Source organism: Crocuta crocuta, unplaced genomic scaffold (assembly GCF_008692635.1).
Source record: "Crocuta crocuta isolate KB4526 unplaced genomic scaffold, BGI_CrCroc_1.0 scaffold130, whole genome shotgun sequence".
Taxonomy (NCBI): domain Eukaryota; kingdom Metazoa; phylum Chordata; class Mammalia; order Carnivora; family Hyaenidae; genus Crocuta; species Crocuta crocuta.
The window spans coordinates 579,490-596,159 of NW_027527920.1; the positions used below are offsets into that span (position 1 = coordinate 579,490).

General features: G+C 40.3%; 1 protein-coding gene across 2 annotated transcripts in view; it reads left to right on the forward strand.

Moving 5' to 3' along the window:
* The first annotated feature begins 2,511 nt into the window (after positions 1 to 2,511).
* The window catches only part of EDC3 (enhancer of mRNA decapping 3), a 60,889-nt gene continuing 46,730 nt past the window's right edge, over positions 2,512 to 16,670 (forward strand). The window contains exon 1 of one of the 2 annotated variants that reach the window (XM_077745747.1): positions 2,512 to 2,546. The gene's annotated coding sequence lies outside the window, so the exon portion shown is untranslated. The other variant, XM_077745741.1, reaches the window with a different exon arrangement.

The window sequence follows — 16,670 nt, forward strand, 5'->3', positions numbered from 1 at the left end:
AAAAAAAAAAAAAAAAGAATGTGTATTTTAGGGGCGCCTGGGTGGCTCAATCGGTTAATGTCCGACTTCGGCTCAGGTCATGATCTCACAGTTTGTGGGTTTGAGCCCCGCATCGGGCTCTGTGCTGGCAGCTAGCTCAGACCCTGCAGCCTGCTTCAGATTCTGTGTCTCCCTCTCTCTCTGACCCACCCATGCTCACGCTGTCTCTCTCTCAGAAATAAATAAAACATTAAAAAAGAATGTGTATTTTAAACAACCTTTGCCCAATGCCACTGTGGTTTCTGAAAGAACTCAATGAAAGCAACTTTCCTGTGCTCAGGTCAGGTAAGGGAAATAATCCCCTTCTCAGGGAGAATCTTTGTGGTTCTCAGACAACCAGCCCTAGAGAAAGATGAAGACATAGTTTAGAGAAAACAAAGTTCCCCTTTACAATTCTGCATGTATCTGCCACTCCAGTTAGGCCGAATGAGAAATTCAATAATGCTTAAAAGCATTAAAAGATGGGGTGATTGATGGGCATGGAGGAGGGCACTTGCGGGGATGAGCGCTGGGTGTTATATGGAAACCAACTTGACAATAAACTATTTGTAAAAAAAAAAAAAAAGATGGGGTGATTGATCCCTCTATGAGGTCAAAGTTCAAAAACAATACGCTGTATTTGCTAAGCAGAACAATTCAATAGTGGAATTAAGGCAGTTGATCTTGTTTCCAAAGTTTAATAGCTGACCAAGGGGTACTTCAGATCTTGCTAAAAGCTTCCCCATTTGAGCTCTAGGCAGTCTCTGCAGGGGGTCTTGGGACAATTCTTTCTTTCATTCAACAGACACTTATTTTAGCACCTATTCTAGGCAAGCACTGTGCAAGGTGACAGGGCAGCGAAGAACAACCACATGATGGAAAGCTGATGTGGGGCCTCTGGACTGGGTGGAGGCTGGTAGTTCAGGAGGTGAAAGAATTCACCCAATGCAGAACAAAGGAGACAGACATTTATTGAATACACTGCAAGAGAACAGTGGGCAGGACAGCAAAGGAGAGACTGCCTGCTAGGAGGCAGTGGAGAGGGTTTGTAGTTTAAGGGGAGGGAGGGGGAGGAAGTATGGCAACAAATGGAATTTTCCCTTTTTGGTACCTGTGCCTGGTTCCAAGTAGCCCATTGGTCAGCTAGGGTCTATGGCTATTTTGAGGTGGGTCCCTAATGAGCCTGTTGCATTCAGCCCTGTGGTCACTGTGGGCCCATTTACCTTACTCAGGTTTCCATTGTTCAAGCTTGTTGCCTAAAAGTGGCCACTACCACGGATTCTCCTGTGAATTTAAAAGATCATTTCGAGTGGACTATAGAATCCTAACCAAAAGAAGGCACAAGAGAATTAACCACCTTTTTAGGAATACTAATCATGTTCAGACGCACAGCATTTAATTTTATAGCAATTTTGTTAGCTAGTATCTCCAGTTTATCTCAAGTTGCACAGCTGTTATAAAAAAACAAAAGGTAGGGGCGTCTCGTCTTGTTGGCTCAGTCGGAAGAGCATCCAACTCTTGATCTTGGGTATACAGATTACTTAAATAAAAAACACTTTAAAAAGTGATATATATAAAACAAAAGGTAGAGCTAGAACAAAACTCAACCCTGAGTTTCACACAGCAATGGCTCCCAAACCTGGGATGTGCAAGAATTGACTGTAAAGAACCTTTAAAATAATCTACATACATGTCAAGGCCCCTTCAGACCTACTAAAACTGAATCTCGGCGATGGGAGAGGGGAAGGGAGTCCCTGGAGAGAGAAAACTTTATAAAATTCCTCAATTGATTTTGCAGAGCCAAGTTTGGAACTACTGCCCTACTCTATGCTGCTTGCCCAAGCAGTAGTTCCCAAACGTGGCGTCAGGCTTTAAGAGGACCTTACAAACTTTAAAGGTCTCAAATTTCTCACTATACTCAGTCTTGCTCTTAAACGCCTACTTTTCTTCAAAACCAAGACTACCAATACTCTAAAATGTCGCAAGGAGAGTGGCACTTAACCATGTACCAAGTACTGGGATGTGTGTGGAGGAGCGGCACTCACGTACAGATTGGCTAGCGCGAACTCCAAAGAGAGCTGAAGCTGATCACACTCTGAAGCTCAACCACGAAGGGAATTTTTGTTTCCTTTAATCCGTTGCGGGGGCCTACTTAATTGCTTCCCACAGGTATAACTTGATCAAAGGCCGGGATCTACCCCTTCCTCCCCAAAGTCCTCTGCTCTTCTTCCGCGATGAGCCGAAAGGGTCTGGAAGGAAAGCTGGAACTTTTCATCACAACTGGGCAGGAAAGTAGGGCCGGATCCCAACTCCAACCAGGCCTCCACCTCACGTAAGTAGGCAGGCGCCGTTCTGGAAAGGACGCAGCGCGGGCCTACACCGCGGTCTTCCAGGCTCTTAAATTTCCCGGGCGCCCTGACCCTGAACAGCCTACCCTCCGCTTTCCAAGGCGTCGCGCCGGAAGTGACCTCACGACAGTGGCGTGGAGACGCGGGGCGCTTCCGGCGGTGGCGGCCGCGGCTGTGGGGGTGGGTGTGGAGAAGCCCCTTGGTCTCTGGGTTGCCTCGTGTCGCGGGGTCTACTTGGCGCGGTGTGCGGAGGAGGCGCCGGGAGGACTGCGTGGAGGTGGGAGCGGAAGGGCAGCGGGGGTACGGGCGCTCGCGGGAGGGGGCTTCTGGGGTTGCCAGGCGGGTTTGCTTTTAGGCTTCGGGGGTTCCAGGCCTTGTAGAATTTTACCGAGGCGGGCGCGAGCGGGGGACCAGGGCCTGGGGGTTGCCTCGGGGGTGTGTGTGGTTTGCGGTGGGAAGCTGAGGGCTTCCGGGTTCCAAATAGCCTGGGAAGCGTGTGAGGTGGGAGGCATTAGCGGCCTGGGCTCTTGGTTTAGCCTCGTTCATGGCCGCTGCAGCTCGCCCACTCTTTGCTCCATGCCTCAGTGTCCTTTTACACGATGGAGTAGGGTGGCATGGAACAGCGCGGGTGCCACCTTTAGGTACGCTTTGTGTGCTGTTGATTGAACTTCTCAACATTTGGCTTGTTGAGTAGTTCAGGTGTTATGGCGTGGGCGAGGCATAGTCCTCACCCCGTTGGCCAGTTGGTTTTCAGTGACTCTCCCAGTTCCAGTGCTTGGAGGAGTCCTAATAATCCTCTCCTGTGGTTGCGGGTGAGGAACTAGAATGGTTTTTCTACTCTTCCCTAGTCACAGACTAAACTGATTTCGGTCCGTTGGCAGGTATCGGTCTAGTAAGACCATCAGACCATAAATGACTCTGAGCAGGTCAGTGTTTCAACTGGAAACCTCAGATGGATTCTAGTCTTTTTTTTTTTTTTAATAAATGGCAGATTAAGGGTACGGAGTTCAAAATTCCTATCTGTAGGTTTTTCTATATGCAATAAAGATGGTTACAAGTAACGTAACTTTTTTATTACTAAATATTTCTTTGGTGGAACTTCCTTGTGGGGGTTGGGCTGTGGGACTGGCAAACTGTGTTTCAGACTTCACACCACACACATCCCAAAAGTTTATCCTTTCTACCTATGATGCCCCTTGACATTTTCTGTTTCGTTAAAAGAAAAAATTGATTGCAATTCCCCTAATTGACTGCTAACAGGTCTGACCACCAAAGACCTGTAATTTGAAAAACACTGGACTGAAAATGTTTAAGATATTTGTGACTTCTGAGATAACTGTAATTCAAAGTGGAAATGTATCCTAGCCAGAGGAGGGTTTTTGGAGTTATACATTCACTCTGAACTGCAGGACAGGAACTTCAAATTGGTATCGCAAAGAAAGATAGCAATAGCGTTCAGGATTTTAGTAAGGCATTTGTTAAGTCTTTTTTTATGATCACCTGGTGGATGAGATCGGGGAATTTGCCAGATTGTGATAAAATTAGATGGAGTCGTGACTTTGAGCCTCTAGGTCTGGAGGGGTTTGATTTATGGATACAATTTAGGGTTGGGATTCTGGTGGTTAAGGCTATATCACTTTATTTTATTTTATTTTTTTTTAATATTTTATTTCTAGGAGAGAGAGAGAGACAGCGTGAGCAGGGGAGGGTCAGAGAGAGAGGGATTCACAGACAGAAACAGGCTCCAGGCTCTGAGCTGGCAGTCAGCACAGAGCCCGACGCGGGGCTCGAACCCACGAACCGCGAGATCATGACCTAAGCGAAAGTCGGACGCTTAACCGACTAAGCCACCCAGGCGTCCCTATATCACTTTCTTTAAATAGAGTGTGTATTTAAAGCCTTATCTGGCAGATGTGCTTATCAGATTTTTTTGCAAACTTTTTGAAGTGAAGGGAGAAAATATCATCTGATTAATCTCAAGATTTGCCCAGTGCAGTTTAATGAAATGGAAGGGTCATACAAATGTGAGAAATTTCAGTTAGGTTAAAAAAAAAATGCAGTTATACCAGTTAATGAAGGTAGATTTAACTTAGAAGGGGTTCATGTGATAAAAAATGGAGTTTCAGTCGTCTGAATCAGTGGTGTGGCTAGGTTGTGAGAAGGATTCGTGTGACTGGTGGTAGATTGCATTAGGAGAATGTAGAATCCAGGACAAAAAAGGAAGATTGACCCTAGCGCTGGTTGGCTTGCCCCTGGAATATAAGGTTCATGTCTTCTGGGTACTCTAAATTAATTTGGGGATACAAATTAAAAGTCGCATTTTCAAAAGTAATTTTTTATTGCCTGTCTGAAGTAATTTTTTATTGGTTGTCTGAGTTACTTTGACATGAATGATTCTTTTTCCCTTATTACTCAGGGTCTTAAAACATTTTTTAGTGTCCAAAACATTAGAAAGTCTGTGTATCTCTTATACATTTAAGTTGGCATCTGAAATTGCTCATCGTAAATTTCAGTAGTTTGAATAACTTAGGATGCTAAGTTTTGACGTGTATATACTAACTTCTAAAAAATCCATACAAAGTTATCTAAATATGCAATTTGATGTTTTTATTTTATTCTTTTTTCTAAGTGGGCTCCACACCCTGTGTAGGGCTTGAACTTAAGACTCTGAGATCAAGAGCTGCATGCTCCACTGACTGAGCCAGCCAGGCACCCCTGATGTTTTTAAAATATACAAATAACCTTTTTTTTTTTTTTTAACAAATAGTTTATTGTCAAATTAGTTTCCACATAACACTCAGTGCTCATCCCCACAAGTGTCCTCCTCCATGCCCATCCCCCCCTCCCCCCTACATCCATCAGTCCTCAGTTTTTGTCAGCATTCAAGAGTCTCTCATGGTTTGCCTCTCTCCCTTTCCCCCACCAAACCTTTTTTGTTTTAAACCTCTGAGATAATGTGTAAGATATCTACCACTGGTGTCTTACATTACTCGAATTTGAATATCAAACCAATCTTGTGTTGCTGGAATGAACCCCACTTAGTCATGGTGTATAATATTTTTTTATATGTTGCTGAATTTAGTTTGCCAATATTTTGTTAAGAATTTTCATGTCTGTGTTCATGAGGGGTACTGAAGGTTTTTTTTTTTTAATGTTTTATTTTTTTCTAGGAGAGAGAGAGACAGCGTGAGCAGGGGAGGGTCAGAGAGAGAGGGAGTCACAGACTGAAACAGGCTCCAGGCTCTGAGCTGGCAGTCAGCACAGAGCCCGACGCGGGGCTCGAACCCACGAACCGCGAGATCATGACCTAAGCGAAAGTCGGACGCTTAACCGACTAAGCCACCCAGGCGCCCCTGAATGTTTTTTTTTATGTCTTTGGCTTTAGTATCAGAGTGATCGTACCCTTATAAAATGAATTGGGAAATGTTACTTTCTTTTCTATTTTCAGGAAGAGTTTATGTATGATTGTTTATTTTCCTTATGTTTGATAGAGTTTACCAATGAAGTTGTCTGGATCTGGGCTTTGTGGGAAAGTTTTTAATTACTAATTCAGTTTCTTTGGTATAGGTCTATCCATATTTTCTGTTACTTCTTGAGTCACTTTTGGGAATTTGTACTGTTCTGGGAATGTGTTTCATATTTTTCCTTTTTCTATTATTCCTGTTTTCTGTTAGCTTATATTCCTTCTACTTTTCCCACAGAATATTATCCTAAAGCAGGAGTCAGCAAACTTTTTCTGTAAAGAGCCAGATGGTAGGCTTTGTGAACCATGCAGTCTGTCGTAACTATTCACCTCTCTCACTGTAGTGCAAAAACAACTACGTACAAGAAAACAGCTGAGTGCGGTTGTGTTCTAATAAAACTTTATTGGTAGTGTGTCAGATTTGGGCATGGGCCGTGGTTTTCAGACACCTCCTAAAGTGATACAATTTGTGGCTGAAAATCTTCTAACGATAATCCAATTATGTAGACAGATCAGGCTTATGAAAGAGTGTGGAAATTGATTCCCTTGCTTGCATCTTTGTGTACCCCTAAAGATATGTGGGACTTCATTTCGAAGATGTGGAGAATTTGTAGTTTTTGTAGTTGCATTTTTGTAGTTTTGTTTGGGTGAGAGGGGAGGTGGGCTTCACAGTATGATTTTCTAGGGCTGTAACTCAAGTTCTGGTGAAGTCCAGAAGTGAACTTGGGCCTGTGATGTCTGACTTCAGGAATCTATGCTCTTTTCCCTATGCTACTTTTCATGGAAGATCCTGGAATTAGTACTAGGATTGTACTAGTTTTTTTTTTTTTTTAAGATCTCTGCTATTGCCAGGATTAAAAAAAAAAAGTTTATTTAGTTTTGATAGAAAGAATGTGAGCAGGAGAGAGGCAGAAGAGAGGGAGACTCAGAATCAGAAGTAGGCTCCAGGCTCTGAACTGTCAGCACGGAGCCCAATGTGGGGCTCAAACGCTTGAACCGTGAGATCATGACCTGAGCCAAAGTCGGACACTTAACTGACTGAGCCACCCAGGCAGTCCTGCTCTTCCCAAGATTTTGATTAAACAGCTTTCAAGATAAATGGATGGAAAAATACCTAGTTTTTCAGAAGCCGGTAACTAACCACTTATTCCTCCTCAGCTGTTGATTATAACTGTCCTTAGCAGACCAGAGTTGTTGTTTCAATCTGAATAGTGTGAGTTCTGTCTGATGTGGCAGAGGAAATGGAAATTGGTTGGTCTGTAATTACCAATTTCTTTTTTTTAATTAAAAATTTAAAAAAAAATTTAATTTATTTTTGAGAGAGAGAGACAGCGTGAGCAGGGGAGGGTCAGAGAGAGAGGAAGATACAGAATCTAAAACGGGCTCCAGGCTCTGAGCTAGCTGTCAGCATAGAGCCTGACGTGGGGCTTGAACCCATGAACTGTGAGATCATGACCTGAGCCGAAGTCGGACACTTAACCGACTGAGAGCTACCCAGGCGCCCCATGTAGTTAGCAAGTTCTTCATTTGTAGTTTATGAATTATTTTGGCAGGCATAATGGGTGGAAGATCATTTAGGGTTACCTGAATTTATTATAAGAGAAATGATAACAGAAAAACCTTATATGTAATGTGGAAAAAGTGATAGTTTAGCATTTGAGCAAATTAGTCCATACGTATTCTAGGACTCTCTGTGTAATTGGCCAACATAAGTGGGCACATTTGTTCCCTGCAAAGACAAATACAATAATGTTTAATTCTTTATACATAATAGCCCTCCAAGCAGGATGAGAAAATACATTGAAGCATAGTTATATGATAGTATACTATATAGTCATGAGAAGGAACGAACTATTGCTACATACAACAGGGATGAATCTCACAGATGTAGAATTGAGCACAGAAGCCAAACACTTTAAAAGCGAACCTTTACAAACAAATAAGAACCTTCATGATTCCATTTGTATGAAGTTCAAAAAAACTAACCTAGGGGTGCCTGGGTGGCTCAGTTGGTTAAGCAACCGCGCTCAGGTCATGATCTCACAGTCACGGAGTTGGAGGCTGGAGTTGGGCTCTGTGCTGACAGCTTGGAGCCTGGAGCCTGCTTCAGAATCTGTCTCCCTCGCTCTCTCTGCCCCTCCCCCACTTGCGCGTTCTCTCTTTTTCTCTCAAAAATAAATATTAAAAAAGGCTAATCTAATCCTTTGTGTTAAATATCAGAATAATGGCTACCTTGTGGACACAGTGGAAACTTCATGGGAGTTGAAAATATTGTGTTTTGATTTAGGTGGTGGCAATGTGGGTGAATTAATATGCAAAAGATCATTCAGCTTAAAATATGTGGCTTACTGTGGATATTATACCTTCATAGAAAAGTAGAACGTAAAAGACATCAAGATTGGTCTCCTTGTGGCTCCTATATCTCCTGTTTCAGCTCTTGCTCTTCTTTTGACATGAAGATGTTAGCGCTATAATTGATGAGGCCCCCTTCCGCAGTGTGTTCATCTGATTCGGAACCCAGATGATGGCACTCACTTGTTTTACATTTACTGTTTAATTTTCTTTATAGAATATACCTATTTGATGAGTTCGGAATAATACATTGATGTTGTATTTTACATAGAGGGAAGTTTTTGAGAATAAAGACAAAGGGTAATTTGTTACATGTCGAGTGGTTACTTTTTAAAAAGTTTCTATTAATGCAGAACTGGCAGTCCATATTTTATGTTATATTGAGTTATGTTATCTTATTTGTTCTGGCAGTACGCATTTTAAAGCTATTAAAAATTCTCAATTATTACCAATATAAACTTGAATGTACAACATCTTTTTAAATTATATTTACTGTACACTTCTGTACATCACATTCTGCTTACCATGATAAATACAGGTACCATTTGTCACCATACACTGTTGTCACAATATTATTGACTGTATTTCGTATGCTGTACTTTTCATCTTTGTGACTTATTTTGTAAGTGGAATTTTGTACTTCTTAATCAACCCTTTACCTAATTCGCCCATCCCCCCCAATCCCATCCCCTCTGGCAGCCACCAGTTCTCTATTTATGATTCTTTCTTTGTTTTGCTTTTAAGATTCTATATGTAAGTGAAGACATATGGTATTTGTCTATCAGACTTATTTCACTTAGCATAGTGGTCTCTGGGTCCATCCATGTTGTCACACTTGGCAAGATCTCATACTTTTTGGTGGCTGAGTAATATTCTTGTGTGTGTAGCACAGCTTATACATTCATCTGTCAGTGTGCATTTAGGTTAGCTTCCATTTCTTAGCTATTGTAAAGCTGCAGTGAACGTAGGGGTGCACCTGTCTTTTCACATAGGTGCTTTTGTTTTCTTTGTGTAAATACCCAGTAGTTGAATTACTGGATTGTATGGTCTTTCCTTTCCTTTCCTTTCCTTTCCTTTCCTTTCCTTTCCTTTCCTTTCCTTTCTTTCCTTTTCCTTTTCTTTATATTCAAGTTAGTTAACATACAGTGTACTCTTGGCTTCAGTGGTAGATTCTAGTGATTCATCTCTTAAATATGATTCCCAGTGCTCTTCCTGAAAAGTGCCCTCCTTTTTTTTTTTTTTTTTTAATTTTTAAGGTTTATTTATTTTTGAGAGAGAGAGAGAGAGAGAGAGAGAGAGAGAGAGAGAGAGTTCTAGCTGGGGAGGGGCAGAAAGAGAGGGAGACACAGACTCCGAAGCAGGCTCCAGGCTCTGAGCTGTCAGCACAGAGCCTGACATGGGGCTTGAACCCACAAACTGTGAGATGGTGACCTGAGCCGAAGTCAGACGTTCAACTGACTGAGCCACCTAGGCGCCCCTGAAAAGTGCCCTCCTTAATGCCCATCACCCATTTAACCTAGACTCAGTCCTCCCCCTGCAGCAACCCTCAATTTATTCTCTGTATTTAACAGTCTCTTAAGGTTTGCCTCTCTCTGTTTTTATCTTTTTTTTCTTCCCTTCCCCTATGTTCATTTGTTGAGTTTCTCAAATTCCATATATGAGTGAAATCATATATCTATCTTTCTCTGACTGACTGATTTCGCTTAGCATAATATCCTCCAGTTCCATCCACGTTGTTGCAGAACGACCAGATTTCATTCATTTTCGCTGCCAGGTAGTATTCCACTGTATGTATATATGTGTGTATGTATCTATGTGTATATCTTCTTAATCTGTTCAGTTGATGGACATTTGGGCGCTTTCCATATTTTGGCTATTCTTTTTAATTTTTTTTTTTTTTTTAAATTTATTTCTAGGAGAGAGACAGCGCGAGCAGGGGAGGGTCAGAGAGAGAGGGAGACACACAATCTGAAGCAGGCTCCAGGCTCTGAGCTGGCAGTCAGCACAGAGCCCGACGTGGGGCTTGAACCCAGGAACCGCGAGATCATGACCTAAGTGAAAGTCGGACGCTTAACCGACTAAGCCACCCAGGCGCCCCTAGGCTATTCTTTTTAAAAAGTATAATTTATTGTCGAGTTAGCCAACATACAGTGTATACAGTGTGCTTTTGGCTTCGGGAGTAGATTCTCATGATTCATCGCTTACATACAACACCTAGTGCTAATCCCAACATGTGTCTTCCTCAGTGCCCAACACCTATTTTCTCTCCCCCCCCCCGCCACNCTCCTTCCATTCCCCCCCAAGGTCTTCTGTTAAGTTTCTCAAATCCCATGTGTGAGTGAAAACGTGTGGTATCTGTCTTTCTCTGATTTATTTCATTCCAGTTCCATCCATGTAACAAATGGCAAGATTTCATTCTTTCTCAGTGCCAAGTAGTATTCCGTTGTCTATATAAACCACATCTTTATCCATTCATCTGTTGATGGATATTTGGGCTCTTCCCATGATTTGGCTATTGTTGAAAGCGCTGCTATAAACACTGGAGTACCTGTGCCGCATGAATCAGCACTCCTGAATCCTTTGGATACATTCCTAGTAGTGCTATTACTAGGTTGTAGGTAATTCTACTTTTAATTCTTTGAGGAACCTCCATGCTGTTTTCCAGAGCGGCTGCACCAGTTTGCATTCCCACCAACAGTGCTAAGAGGGTTCCTGTTTCTCTACACCCTCGCCAACATTTGTTGTTTCCTGAGTTGTTAATTTTAGCCACTCTGACTGGTGTGAGGTGGTATCTCAGTGTGACTTTGATTTGTATTTCCCTGATGATGAGGGATGTTGGGCATCTTTTCATGTTTCTGTTTGCCATCTAGATGTCTTTGGAAAAGTGTCTATTCATATCTTCTGCCCATTTCATCACTGGATTATTTGTGTTTCGGGTGTTGAGTTTAAGTTCTTTCTAGATTTTGGGCACTAACCTTTTCTCCAATACGTCATTTGCAAATAACTTCTCCCATTCCGTTGGTTTCCTTTTAGTTTTGTTGATTGTTTAGTTTGCAGTACAGAAGGTTTTTATTTTGATGAGGTCTCAATAGTTCATTTTTGCTTTTATTTCCCTTCCTTCAGAAATGCGTTGAGTAAGAAGTTGCTGCAGCTGAGGCCAGAGAGGTTGTTGCCTGTTTTCTTCTCTAGGGTTTTGGTGGTTTCCTGTCTTACCTTTAGGTCTTTCATCCATTTTGTGTTTATTTTTGTGTATGGTATAAGAAAGTGGTCCAGTTTCATTCTTCTGCATGTTGCTGCCCAGTTCTCCCAGCATCATTTGCTAAAGAGACTTTCTATTCCCCCATTGGATACTCTTTCCTGCTTTGTCAAAGATTAGTTGGCCATACATTTGTGGTTCCAATTCTGGGTTCTCAAGCACATTGGTTTGTGTGTCTGTTTTTGTGCCAATACTATACTCTGTTGATGATTACAGCTTTGCAGTAGAGGCTAAAGCCCAAGGTTGTGATGCCTCCCACGTTGGTTTTCTTTTTCAACATTACTTTGGCTATTTGGGGTCTTTTGTGGTTCCATAGAAATTTTAGATTTGTTTGTTCTAGCTCTGAGAAGAATGCTGGTGCAATTTTGATTAGGATTGCATTGAACATGTAGATTGCTTTGGTTAGTATTGACATTTTAACAGTGTTTGTTCTTTCAATCCATGAGCATGTAATCTTTTTCCATTTCTTTGTGTCTTCAGTTTCTTTCATAAGCTTTCTATAGTTTTTTAAAATTTTTTTAATGTTTTTATTTACTTCTGAGAGAGAGAGACAGTGTGAGCAGAGGAGGGTCAGAGAGGGGAGACACAGAATCTGAAACGGGCTCCAGGCTCTGAGTTAGCTGTCAGCATAGAGCCCAATGTGGGGCTCTGAACCCACGAACCGTGAGATCATGACCTGAGCCGAAGTCCGCCGCTTAACCGACTGAGCCACCCAGGCGCCACTCTATAGTTTTCAAGTGTACAGATCTCTTACCTCTTTGGTTAGTTTTATTCCTAGGTATTTTATGGTTTTTGGTGCAATTGTAAATGGGATTGATTCCTTGATATTTCTTTCTGTTGCTTTATTATTGGTGTGTAGAAATGCAGCTGATTTCTGTGCATTGATTTTATATCCTGTGACTGCTGAATTCATGTAGCAGCTCTAGCAGTTTTTTGGTGGAATCTTTTGAGTTTTTCATGTAGAGTATCATGTCACCTGTGAAGAGTGAAAGTTTGACTTCTTCTTTGCCAATTTGGATGCCTTTTATTTCTTTTTGTTGTCTGCTGAGACTAGGACTTCCAACGCTATGTTGAACAACCATGGTGAGATTGGACATCCCTGTCATGTTCCAGATCTTTGGGGGAAAGCTCTCAGTTTTTCTCCATTGAGGATGATATTAGCTGTGGGCCTTTCATATATGGTTTTTCTGATGTTGAGGTATCCCTTCTATCCCTACTTCAGGGTTTTTATCAAGAAAGGATGCTGTATCTTGTCAGATGCCTTTTCTGCATCTGTTGACAGGATCATATGGTTCTTATTCTTCTATTAATTTTTTTTTTAATGTTTGTTTGTTTTCGGGAGACATAGAGACAGAGTGCAGGGAAGGGTCATAGAGAGGGAGACACAGAATCTGAAGCAGGCTCCAGGCTCCGAGCTGTCAGCACAGAGCCTGATTTGGGGCTCTAACCCACCAAGTGTGGGATCATGACCTGGGCCGAAGTTGGGTGCTTAACCCACTGAGCCACCCAGGTGCCCCTTGTTTCTTCTAATCATGTTGATTGATTACAAATATTGAACCAGCCCTGCAACCCAGGAATGAATCCCTCTTGATCATGGTGAATCATTCTTTTAATGTATTGTTGATTTCGATTTGTTAGTACCTTTTTTAAAAATTTTTTTTTAATGTTTTTATTTATTTCTAGGAGAGAGAGAGAGAGAGAGAGAGAGAGAGAGAGNCACCCAGGCACCCCTTGATTTGTTAGTATCTTGTTGAGAGTTTTTGCATCCAGCTTCATCAGGGATATTGGCCTATAATCCTCCTTTTTAGTGGAGTCTTTGTCTGGTTTTGAAATCAGGTAATGCCGGCTTCATAGAATGAGTTTGGAAGCTTTCTTTTGGTTTCTATTTTTGTTTGGAATTTATATTTTTAATTTTTCTGGAAGCTCCATACTGTTTTCCACAGTGGTTATATCAGTTTGCATTCCCACCAACTGCCCAGGGGTTCCCTTTTGTCCACATCCTTGCCTACTTTTATTGTTTCTGTCTTTTTGGTACTGGTTATTCTGACAGGTGTGAGGTGATATCACATTGTAGTTTTGATTTGTATTTCCCTGATGATTAGTGATGTTGAGCATCTTTTCATGTGTCTGTTGGCCATCTGTATGTCTTCTTTGGAAAAATGTCTATTCAGGCCCTCTGTCCATCTTTAATCAGATTATTTGGGTTATTTATTTTTTTTGGTGTTGTGTAAGTTCTTTACAGTTTGGATATTAAACCCTTATTGGAGAGGGTGCGTAGGTGGCTCATTCAGTTAAGCATCTGACTCTTGATTTCAGCTCACGTCTTGATCTCATAGTTCATAGGATTGAGCCCAGCATCAGGCTCTGCACTGTGTGGAGCCTGGCTGGGATTCATTTCCTCCTCGCTGTCTGCCTTTCCCCTGCTTGGGCACATTCTCTCTCTCTCTCTGTCAAAATAAATGAATAAATATTTTAAAAACCCACTTATTGGATATATCATTTGCAAATATTTTCTCCCATTGGTAGGTTGCCTTTTCCTTTTTTAGGTTTCCTTTGTTGTGCAAAAGCTTTTTAAAGACAACATTGGTGTCTTAAAAAATATATGTTGAATAAAGAAGTAGTAAAAGTCTTTTTCACATTATGCATTTCTGGTAGTTGAAAAAATTCTTATTACTATAGCTTTTTATTCTGCATCTAATAATACAAGCCTCAAAATAGGATTATGACAGAGTATAAATGATGGGAAAGGAAATTCATACTTCTGTGAAATTAAGTTAGATCAAGGCTGGTTGGGACATGGGAAATAAGCCTAAAGTATGTGTATTTTGTGCCCTTTACCATCATCAGTGTTGTGGAAATTGTGTTGCATTGGAAATTCACCTGATTTTTAAATTTTCCTTTTTTTTAAAGTTTACATCCAAATTAGTTAATATATACTGCAACAATGATTTTGAGAGTAGATTCCTTAATACCCCTACCCACTTAGCCCATCCACCCTCCTATATTCCCTCCAGTAACCGTTTTGTTTGTTCTCCATAATTAAGAGTCTCTAATGTTTTGTCCCCTTCCCTGTTTTTATATTATTTTTGCTTTCCTTCACTTATGTTCATCGGTTTTGTATCTTAAAGTCCTCATATGAGTGAAGTCATATGATATTTGTCTTTCTTTGACTAATTTCCCTTAGCATAATACTCTCTAGTTCCATCCACTTAGTTGCAAATGGCAAGATTTCATTCTTTTTGATTGCTGAGTAATACCACATTGTTTATATACACCACACCTTCTTTATCCATTCATCCATCAATAAATTCACCTAATTTCTTAAATGCTTGTATTGATAATTGTAACTCAGTGATGGGTATGTGGGGTTCATTATACTGTTCTGTCTACATTTGTGTATGTTTGAAAGTTTTTATAAAATGTAAAAAAAAAATCTAACATATTTTCTATTCTGCCAGCATAGTTTTCTATACTTGCTTGGTTAGATCACTGGAAAACTCCCTGAGTTTTTCTTTAGGTTTTTGTGTTTTTGATGGGACATACTCTTTTTACCACAGGAGTGTTTTTTATTTTTCCTTTTTTAGACTGTATATTTTATGTAGGGGTATTTTGGAAATTAATACTTGAAAACAGCTTGAAATGCTCTTTTCTGTTTTTCATGGAGAATGCCAAATAGTATTTCATTTTATTACTTAATATTGTATGTTATGTTTATGCTCATCTGTTATTTTCTGACTTTCTGATGTGTGTAGGGCAGTGCTGGATTTCATATCTTACATAGGATTTTGTACAGAGTATGTTTAACAGATATTCTGATTTTAGAACTATTTCCAAGAAGAGCCAAGGCATCTAAACATAAATATTTAGATACTCTAGATTTTGAGTGATTAACTTCTGTCAGATTTATTACATGTAAATTCATTCATTGATTGGATAAATATTTAAGTTCCTTTTTCATTCTGGGCACTCTTAGTGGCTGAACAAGACAGACAAGCTCTCTTGTTCTCATTTTAGTGGGGTGATACAACATAAACTAATAAGGTAATTTGTGTAATGATTAATTTTGAGACCATAACAGAGGTGAGGTGTTGATGAGTGATGGGAAGTAGTGACATTAGATTGGGGTAGCCAAGGAAGTCCTCTTTGGGGCGGTGACATTTTAACAGATACCAGAAAGACAAGATAGAATAACCATTCATAGAGTTTTGTTGTAGTGCAAGTTTTTTGTTCCTTTTTTTTTTGCTGAGTAGTGTTTTGTTGTTAATACCATAATTTATCTCTTGTCCTTGTTTCTAGTTTTTGCTATTGTGAATAAAGCTACTGTGTACATTTGTGTACAAGTTTCTTTTTGAGAATGTTTTCATTTTTCCTGGTTAAATGATGGGAATGAAACGAGGTCATAGGTATGTGTTTAATATTATAAGAAATTGCTAAATTCTTTTCCCAAGTGATAGTGTCATTTTACACTATTAGCAGTGTAAGGAGGTTCCAGTTTCTCCATATCATCACACACGTTTGGTGTTACCTATCAGTCCTTTTAATTTTAAGCCAAGATACCAAAATGGTATCTTACAGTGTTTTCTCCAATATAATGATTTTTTATTGTTGTAAAATATATGTATATAAAAGTTACTATTTTAAATGTATAGTTCAGTGGCACTGAGTACACTCACATTGTTTTGTAACCATTACCACTATCCATAACTTTTTCAGACTCCCAAACTGAAATCTGTACCCATTAAACAATAAGTTACCATTCCCTGTTCCCCCAGCTCCTGGCAGCCACCTTGTACATTCTGTCTAACAGAATAGTCTCTTGTGACAGGTAGTCTGTTGACTGCCTTACGAAACTCCTATCTGGCTTATTTCACTTAGAATAATGTCTTCAAGGTTCATCTGTGTTGTAACATATATCAGAACTTCTTTTTAAGACTGAATGATATCCCACTGTAGGTATATACCACGTTTTGTTTATCGATTCATCCATCATGGCCATTTGAGTTGTCTCATATTTTAATTTGCATTTCCCCAATAATTAATGAATGATCAGCTCTTCATATGCTTATTGGTCATTCAGATAACTTCCTTTGCCCAGTTTTTAAAAATGTGTTTTTCCTTTTTTATTGCTGATTTGTAAATATTCCTTATTTATTCTGGATACAAGTCCTTTATCAGATATATTGATTGTGAATGTTTTCTCCTTGACTGGCTTTTCCCCCCCCCCCCCCTTGTT